This window comes from Hordeum vulgare, chromosome 2H, assembly GCF_904849725.1.
Source record: "Hordeum vulgare subsp. vulgare chromosome 2H, MorexV3_pseudomolecules_assembly, whole genome shotgun sequence".
NCBI lineage: Eukaryota > Viridiplantae > Streptophyta > Magnoliopsida > Poales > Poaceae > Hordeum > Hordeum vulgare.
This window is the reverse complement of record NC_058519.1, coordinates 12,532,479-12,540,371: the sequence shown is the minus strand read 5'-3', so window position 1 is coordinate 12,540,371 and position 7,893 is coordinate 12,532,479. Positions and strand designations below refer to the sequence as shown.

At 42.7% G+C, this 7,893-nt stretch overlaps 1 pseudogene; it reads right to left on the bottom strand.

The window, feature by feature from the left end:
• Window positions 1-458: 458 nt before the first annotated feature.
• LOC123429166 lies at window positions 459-3,261 on the bottom strand (annotated as a pseudogene).
• Window positions 3,262-7,893: the final 4,632 nt, after the last annotated feature.

Genomic DNA, 7,893 nt, shown 5'->3' with positions numbered 1-7,893 from the left:
GTGTAACGATCAATTAACATGCGTAATCAATAGGATTTCAAAGGTCTATACGTTTAGTCAAAAGTTGCTTGTTGCCCTGCACATGCCTCTCGATGTATCAACAAGCCAAAACAGCAACGTATCAGGTGATACGAGGCATAAGATATGCTCCATGATATGTTCTCCCGACAGCTCTTGGATCTGTGATCCAACGAACAAACTCCAGGACTTGCCCGTAAATATGGGATCCATGGATGTTTTTCCAAAAAAAATTTTACAGGAGATCATCCCTTGACCATTGGATCTCAGATCCAACGGTTCCAGGAATCCTTGTGAAGCCTTGTATGAACTGATACGTGCTCAAGCCAAATTAGCGAACCTGTAACTGAGTCCAAGATGCGTCTCCCCACACAAATTAAATGATAACTGAACAATGATGAAAAAATGCATCGGTTCAACAAATCCACTGTGCCATCAGAGACTGGATTGAGAGAGTGTGTGGACAAACGTGGTGTCATCGTCTGTGATAAGTCAGCTTCATAAATTAGGTCAAATTTCCACTAGGACAGAGGACAATGGTTGGCGGAACTAAAGGCACAGTCAGACTCTAGCTAACAAAGACTAGCAGTCTAGCACAACAGATCTCAGCCGCCAACCGGATGAAATGTCACTTGGCGACGGCAGCAAGCCAAGCTTATCTCTCGACGGTGAGGGAAACGTTGCCGTCGCCAACAATGTTAGTTGTCTGCGACGGCATTGGGCAACTCGACATTTTGCTCCGTCGTGGGGGTCGAGTTGTAGTAGCACAAGTAAAGGATCAGCTGGAAGATGCCCAAACCTGTACCGATGGCATTCGGGATCTGCATGGAATTAAAATATGGTATCACAGTTAGATCAATGCAGGATTGGCAAGGTTTGGGACTTTTCGAGATGTGGGCGTACTGACCGTCACGTAGAGGTCGAACTTGATGAGCCCATAGGCCAACCAGCAGCCGCCGTTGATAGTGTTCGCCAGAGACACGGTGAATGGCATATACTCCACGCTCTTTGTTTTGATAACTTTGCCCTGCAAGCAGACAGTACAATATTTTACTACTTTTGTCTTTTTTCCTTTTCTTGAATTGTTTTAGTATTTTCGCTTGTAAGTAGAAGTGTTCATAGGTAATTTGCAAAGGATATATTATTATACATAACTAGATGATACCGTGAGCGTTGATAGTTTTGAAATATCATGTAGAATAATCATTGGTATTACACTGAAAGAAGAAAGAAAATGAAATAAGAACTAAAAACCAATATAATGAAGTCTTCCAAGGAAGAATGTATTAGCGACATCGTTATTACCCTTCAAAAAAACTTTTAAAAACTTGCACACAACTTTGCACAATATGCAAAGAATAAACAAATAATAGTGTATTTTTTGCACTCTAATGTAGTTTACACACATGTTGTATAATACTTGCGTTTATACTTACACACTTCAAGAAATGATGTTTTCTAAGGATACAATGACTTAGTGACACTAGTATTAACCTCTGAGAAGAAGAGAAAGAAAATGAAAAAAAAATACAAAATCTGCATACAATATACACGTAATTGTGCTTTCTATAAGATGGAAAAAATAACATACAATATTGATATTTTTTTGAAAAAAAAAGTTTTCTAAGAATGGAAAGAACTAGTGGCAATGGTATTGCCCGTAAAGAATAAAGAAAATTAATTAAAAACTAAACATTCAAAATAATGAAATTTTCTAACGAGGAATAAATTGATGCATTGGTATTACCCCATAAGAAGAAAGGAAACGAAAGGAAATTTAAAAACATGCACACAAGTTTGCACTGAAATTGCACTCTCTGTATATGCAAAGAACCAATATGTAATAATGCAATTTCCATACTCTTGGACAACTTACACACATATTGTATAGTACTTACGCGTATGCATTTACACTCATCCAACATCCCACAAATACCCACAAAAAAGGAAAAAACCATAAAAAAGCAAAAAAGAACATGTAATAACAGATGGAAACAAAAAAAGGCAATGGGTAATGAGCTTCAAGCCCAATAAGAAAATGTAGTGACCCCGAACAAGGGCAAGTCAAAGTTTTAACCCAAGAAACCATGAAATAACACAAGAGAGGGGAGGGGGGGGGGGGAGCATGAATCTACATATAAAAGAATCAAAGGTCGGAAATAGCCTTACCCACATTTTAAAAACAGGCAAGTTACATATAGCTAAAATAGAATGTTTTTTGGTTGGATGGCTATATTTAAGCAGATCAGAGCTTGCATTACCTATTGTGGTAGAAATAAACTGTAGGTTTTATTTTTTACCAAACATATACAATGGCAACATACATCTTTTAATAAGCTGTAGGTCCATGCAGATTCACTAGCCTGGTCTTCCTAAATAAGGCATCAATATCATGCCATACGTCCATAACGCCCACATGTGCGGTATTAATAAGCAACCGATAGAGTTTGAAACCAAAGATAAACAGATCGGGGAATCGAAGCATGGATCCATGCTTGTGGGTGGGTGGGTGCCTGTACGTACCATGACTGTGAGTGGGGCGGCATACATAATCGTGCCGAAGATAATGCAAATGATGCCGACGATCCTGGAGCGGTCCTCATGGGTGTGGGCGCTGATGAGCACTCCGGTCACCACGGACGCCACGAACACCACCTCAAAGCCAAGAACAATGAGCATCTTTAGCTGCACGTATGCACGCACGCACGCACGGGCATGGGTTAGGGATGTTGGGGCCAGAAACTAGAGGCGAAAAAAACTGGGAAATCAATTGTTCTTCTGGGCGGGGAATAAAGGGATTAGGCATGTATGTATGCACCCGCTTCTTTGGGGGCGAGTAGAGGAAGAAGATGGAGAGGTAAATTGTCTCGATGATGATGCCGATGCCGTTGATGGTGATGACGAGGAAGCTGTTGGGGTGGACGATGGGGAGACCGTAGAAGAACCAGAGCAGGCAGTTCATGAGCGTCGCCAGGTAGGGGTCCGGCGTGAACTGCTCCACGTCCTTGTTCTTGCAGATCCGGTCAAACGTCGGCCTGCATGCATGAACATGCACATGCAGAAAGAAAACAAGCTCAGATGGATACATACCCCGGCAAGAGGAGGAGAGGAGGGCGGCTTAATTACGCTGGGGAGAGGAAGAGGCAAAAGGAGATGCAATTGCCCATGATGCCGACGATGTTGCGAGCTTCGTCGGCCGTAACCATGTTGCTCAGGTCGCCGGGAATTCAACCACTTGAGAAAGGTTGGCTGCGGTTTGTTTGGGCCGGGCGTCGCCGAGCTTATATAAATAGGGGGGTTCGCGTTCCCAAAATTACCGATATGGATATGGTTAAACGGTTAGATTTGAGAGTGAGCTGGTCTTCTTTCATGTGTCAATTTCTTCCTCACCGGCGTGCTTGTTCCAGCCAAAAAAGGGTCATGCAGCTCCTCTCCCGCCTAATAATAGACCTAATCGGATAACCCTCAAACAACCCTGGGCGCCAAACACGTGACAAATATAGCGCCAAACACATCCACGATGCATGGTTGGGCGCCACATCTCTTAATTAATCATTTGTCGTACAAAAAACATCTAACGCTAATATAGGTACAGAGGGACTAAACTAGGAATAAGCTGAGCAAATTTGCGACCTGACCATGTAGAAGTAGGGGCAAATTCTCCAAAACACATTCGACCAACTAGCCTGATCTGTTGTCCCCTCGTGTCTTCTTCAAGGAACCATGAGGCATTAAGGATGATGAACAGCAACAACAGAAAGTAAGAGTTCTTCACTGTTTTTCTTCAAGGCCGGCGTTCCAAGAGATTATATTGTTTTATACACAAACTAATAGAAACTAGAGGTAGGGTGTGGTGTGTGCACTTTCGAAGCGATCAATGTGCGTGCAGGTTATGAGTGTATGTGGTTGTATTGTGTTTCTCAAGGAAAATCAACATGGTTTAACTTAGACTGCAAGTCTGCAATTTTGAATTTCCAATAGATTATATTGTTTTATACACAACTAATAGAAATGCTACATGGTATATAATAGTATGTAGTTAATGTATATTTTATAATGAGGACACAGGATTAGTGCAAAAGTATGTATCTCTTGAAAACTTATGATGGATAGAAAAAGGAAAATGAATGGTACGACGTTGCTGCTGAGCCCTCATGCGGTTTTCCTATTCCATGGGGGCAGCCCATAATCAGAATCAGCACCAAATCAAATATATACAAAACAGATGACCTTGGCGACATGTGAAACTGTTTCGAACATTAAAAGATGCATTGCCTCCAAACCGAGTGTCCAAATCAAAATCCAAACAGATGACCTTGTGTGATCCATTTTCACCAAAACTTCAAGTCATGGAAAGCAAGTTTTATGAGATATGTTTTGTAGCTCGGATTAATTTTCTATCAGGATATGGTCAATGGCTTGTTATGCATGTTTCATCGATCAAAAGAATGTTTCTGAAAAATAATTTCCTTGTATCAATAAAGTTGTGCTTGGGTAGTTTGTAGGGTATGCACTAGTTTATTAAAAGCAACCTAATAAAATGAAAATACATGTTTGCATTACCAGTTAATGTTTGTCCTGCTAATTTGTGATTCAAATGAAACTGGCATGCAAATTCTTAAAATTTTATTACACAGTTTTTAGAACCTTGAAATTTGCTTTTCATGCATAAAATCAATAACAAAAGATGGACTACCTAGCGATTTGTGTTAAATTTTGTACTACCACTAGTGGGGACGAGGCCTTTAGCCCCGGACCGTAAGGGGCTTTAGTCCCGGTTCATCAACCGGGACTAAAGGGGCGGGACTAAAGGCCTAACCTTTTCGTCCCGGTCCTCTTACAAGCCGGGACTAAAGGTGCTCCACGTGGGCGCCTCGTAGCGCCCCAGGGGCAGGCCCTTTAGTCCCAGTTCTTTACACGGACCAGGACTAAAGATTTTCAGATTTTGCTTGTTTTTGGGTTTTTTTTAATGAAATTATTTTAGGGTTTTAGGGTTTTAGGGTTTAGGTGTTCGGGAGATTAACGTGATGCCTCGTTTGGTGTTCGGGATTAGTTTTCATATAATTTAAATAGAAATAATTATGCATATATATATATATATAAGATTAACTTATCTTACAAGCGATCATATATATACAATTATATGGAGATCTGAAATATCGGGACTAGAGCCCGTCTATTCGATTACATGGACGAACATCAGTAATGGCCCTTAGCTACACTAAATCGTCCTTTGTCTTCTATAGCTTCCTTCCTCAGAAATCCCGCAAGCTCCTCTGCAACAGCAATCGCGCGTTGCTCTGGTAGGACCTTCGTCCTCATGGCCGTGTGCTATATAAGAAGAGGAGATGAATATGAATATCAATCATGATAACAAAGAATGACAGGTAAAAATAGAGGTGTGAATGTTCATTGCTTACGTCGAATCTGTGATCCTTGAGCTCAGAGGTAAACGTGCGAATGGTCTCGCAAACATAGTATCCGCATAGATGCGTTCCCCGTGGCTGCTGGTCGCACTTTACGAGAATAGAATATATATAATCAAAATAATAATCTAGCATCATAAATGTATTGAAAATTAATAGAAGTATATCATACTACTACTTACCTGAGCCGCTCTAAAGGTCAGCTTCTCAGGAAAGTTACCGGAAGTCACGCACTTGAACTGCTTCCAAACCCTGCCCGACAAGGATAATGATTTGCTAAGTTTTTCATTAATTGATATATCAGAAAATCATCGAAAGAGACCGATAGAGCGCAAGAATGATTAAAATTACCCTTGGAGCATGTCCTGCAGGCTTTGGAACAGTTCCGAGGGTCTTGATAATGGGTCGAAGGCATCAACTCTTCCCTTATCAATTTGAATGTCCAACAGAATCCAATGGAAGCTGCACATGTATATATATATATATATATATGTGTGTGTGTGTGTGTGTGTGTTAGTAACTTATCAATTACACTTATAAGTGAATGGACACAACAGAGTAAAGACCCTCACCTGAAGTTGTATGGAAACAGTATGTGGTCACAGAAATTTTCATCTCTTAGAAACCTTAGAAGGTTTTCCTCCGTCTCCTTGGGTTTGTCAGTTAGCGTCGCTATATGTATTTTATCTGGGTCAATAAACCCAATATTTAGGATGCTCTTACTTTTACACTCCAGAATCTTCATTGTGCATAATAGAGTACAAGTTATATATAGACAATGAATTGAAATAACTAAACAAGTTATATGTAGACAACGAATTGAAAAACTTACAGACAATAGCAACTCATAAGCGATTTGTCGAGGGCGTCGCCATTGTACATCTGGAAGAGTTCATCAAAGTCGATATGGATTTCTTCGGAGCGGCCGTAGTACTCCCGTGGGACACGATCATCGTTCTCCCATTCTTTGATTCACTTAAGTACCATGTATGCAAGTAACGCATATTTGTTGGGAGATCATCTTTGCTGACCAAAGGCTCTCCCATGACAAACTGTGGCTTAGGGGCTACCACAGTCTTGGTTATCCTGTCGTCTTGGGAAGCCAACAAATCTTCAACCACGATACCACATTCATCCGCCAACTCCTTTGCTCTTTCAAAAGCTTGCCCCTGCACCGGAGGGGGAACATTCTCGGTTAACACCTTGAGGGGTGGGATAGACTGTTTGGCCTGTTGTCCAAGCTGAAGAACGTCTGATTTTTTCTTGCTTGTAGTTGAACTTGATTTTCTCCCACTTGCACTTGCACGTGAGCTACTCTTTTTCACTTCCTTCTGCAATGTGCGTGTATAGTCATCAGGCTTATAGTGTAAGTCATACTGTGATGGAAGGGTTATGAAGTCTTTTGCCCATGCTATATGCTTCTCGGTGTATTCGGGGGGGGGGGGGGGGGGGGGGCTCGGGTTCCTTCTTTTTCATCTGCGCCTCATGTTGTTCCTTTGTTATCCTGGCGTTTTCCTCGGGGGTACGATCATAAGGTATGATAGGAAGATTAGCATGAGGTACCTTTGGGAGGGGCGACAGTTTGCGCTTTGGGGACCTCCGTCGCTTAGAAATCATCGACGGAGCGTTCTTGCTGGCACGCTTCCGCTTAGTATCATGTGCGGGCGGCGGCGGAGACGGACGACCCAAGTCCGGCGGCAGTGATCGAGATGGACTCGTGTTGTGCTGGCCGAGGTCATGTGGAGGGCTTGGAGGTAATGGAGGTGTAGGTGACCTGCGATGATTCGGAGGCGGTGTTGTCCTTGGGGCCGAGCCTGGAAGCTTGATGTAGTTCTTGTCCCATAGGATGACTCCACCCAGTACTTCTCCGAGTGTCCTCTCATCTTCGGGTCCAGCTATGTCGAGCTCCATATCATTAAACCCCGTCATGATTTCATCCACCCCGACTTTAGCAAAGCCAGCTGGAATCTCACGGCCATGCCAGCGTGCATCAGGGCCAGAAGGTAAAGCTTGTCCGACGGCCACCTTCATGGATATGTTCTTGAATTTCTGATGGAGTTCACATGATGTTGACTCCTTGATTCCATCCACGGGGTAGCCGGGACCGCCCTCTATCATTCTTTGTTCATCGTCGGGCGGGGCCTCAGATTCAGCCACGCTGCTTTTCCGCTTAGATGGGGCGCCGGTAATATCAAGTGCAGGATCTTCCTGACGCGGTAATCCTCTAAGCTCATCAATCTACTTCTGTTGCTCATTAATCCTGGCAAGCAACTGGTTGAACTTGTCATTCTCCTCATCCTGCTGCCACTTCTTTGCTCTCTCTCGGCTTCTGTAAGTGTCTTGGTCTCTGGCAAACCCAAGCCACCACGGGTAAGAAGGATCGAAGCCTCGCGTTCGTCCTCCATGTTCGTCATTGCCGAGGACCAGTGTGAGCAAATCTTTATCTCTA